The sequence below is a fragment of the Otolemur garnettii genome, unplaced genomic scaffold (assembly GCF_000181295.1).
Source record: "Otolemur garnettii isolate 467f Iridium unplaced genomic scaffold, OtoGar3 scaffold00203, whole genome shotgun sequence".
NCBI classification, from domain to species: domain Eukaryota; kingdom Metazoa; phylum Chordata; class Mammalia; order Primates; family Galagidae; genus Otolemur; species Otolemur garnettii.
Window position 1 is genome coordinate 110,191 of NW_003852598.1, and position 2,334 is coordinate 112,524.

Here is a 2,334-nt window from a genome sequence, read left to right on the forward strand (position 1 = left end):
AACAAAAAATGTTTTATCAAGCATCTCAGAAACTACAAGTGAGATACCATTTTCTATTTAAGAAACTCAGACTAGATCAGACACATAATTATATTTAATATGCAGGGGAAATATTTAAAACAAAATAATATAAAAATAAAGAGGGTATAATCTATACCTCTTGGCTATAGATGGCCAAAATACCATCTAATAATACAGCAAAACATGAAAAGCAAAAGTTATAAGAAATACAGAAGATTTGAAACAAAATAATTTTAAGATATTCTTTCAATTCTCTTAGACCAGGGGTGTTCAAACACAGAAGTACAGAAAAACTATATAGTTTAATCTGTGGGTCACTGCTAAATTCATTTTGAACAAAGTATCTTTGCTACATAAATTAACTTCAATAAAGTCGCCAAAACAGAAATGCTACGTATTTACCATGAAGAGGCCAGTCTGGAAGTATCCAGCCATGTATTATAAGAAATATTACTATCAATAGCTGGATACTTCCCATCACATTTTTTGTGGCTTTTCAATAAAACTAAAAATTTAAAGCAAACAAAAAAGTAAAACAACTCATAAGCAAGACTACAAACTATCTAATCATTATAGTGAAGATTGTACATATCAGAAAATATGAATGTTTAATGTATGTTAAGCTGTAGTTCAAGTTAAATCTATACTATTAAAGAATTAAATCACTATAAAATAAATTAAAAGTTAATGAAACAAATAAATTTAAGAAGAAACAAGCAAAAACAGCAATAAAATTATCCAAGGAAAGCAGGCAAATGGTTTTAATAAGCTTAAAGACCATAAATATATTAATTAGAATATGAATTAGCACCAGAAATTAATAAATTCAAGAACTGCGTCTTTGAAATGGCTGAACTCAGAAGGCAAAAGTTATGATAATGACTGTCATTACTTGTCTCAGTTGATAGAAAAATCATGGATGAGCTACAATAACTATTAAGCAACCATGTATTTTTCGAGACTGAGGCATCCTTTGTCAAAATACCTGTTATGCACTTAATATAAAGCAATTAATATTATTCATGATTTAACTAGAATAATACACATTTTCATGGTTTAGGGGCAGCCAATCTTTTTTATTTTCTGCTACACATTGGAAAAAATAAGAATTGTCTTGGGCCACACAGTTAATACACAAATAGTAAGGAAAGCTGACTAGCAAAAAAAATAAATAAATAAAAAGTCCCAGCTTAGGTATCATGACATCATGATATCTGACACCACAGATAAGCAAAAAATATCCTCACAAAACCAGCATGCCATTCACAGGAGCAGGTTCAACACTTTTAGTTCATTATTATTTCCCAACTGAATTATTTCATCTTAGTTTTCATATTTCACAAGTATGGTACTATTTTTAACTTACACAAATACAGTAAGTTAGGTAATTTTTCTTCCTTTTCCATGTATAAAAGTTTGAATCATCAAGAAACTATGGGAAGTTCTGATTTTCTCTTTAGCCCATACATCACCCTTAGGTGCAATGATTGTTATATACATCTATCTTTAAAAAAATCTTACTTTTTATATTCTAGCATATTATAAAGAAAATTTTGAAACTTAGACAAGTTGAAAGTTTTACAATGACTACCCATATACTTGTTACCTAGATGATACAATTAATATTTTATTTACTTGATTAATTACATATCTGTTCACTAATCCATCTCCATATGAATTCATCAATCTATATTACTTTTGATGCACTACAAAGTTAATTGCAGACATCAGTACAATTCTCAAAGAAGGCTTAAGAATGCATATAATTATCTAAAGTTTAAGTTTTGTTTCTTTTGAAATAACACAAGTAATGAAGGACACTGTCATTTGGTGTTTATTTAGGTAAATAATTAGACATTCATTTATAAATTTTCACTAAAACATACACCTTTGCAAGCCAAACTCATATCAAGATACATAATATTATTATCATTCCAGAAATTTCCATATACTTTCACAGTAAATTACAACTCCCCAGAGACATATACTGTCTTGATTTTTTTTTTTGCTTATTCTAAAATTCTTATAAAAGTAGTTATATAATATTTATTCATTGGTGCAATCTCTGTTTCATTTAATGATTTTGAAATTCATCTTTGTTACATGAATCAATAATTTATCTTATTTTTATTACTTTTAAAAATTTATAATTTATATGTAATAACTATATATATTTATGAAGTATTGTTTGATTTTTTTTCTTTTTTTTGGAGATAGAGTCTCACTATATCACCCTTGGTAGAGTGCCATGGTGTCCCAGCTCACAACAACCTCAAACTCTTGTCCTTAAGTGATTCTCTTGCCTCAGCCTCC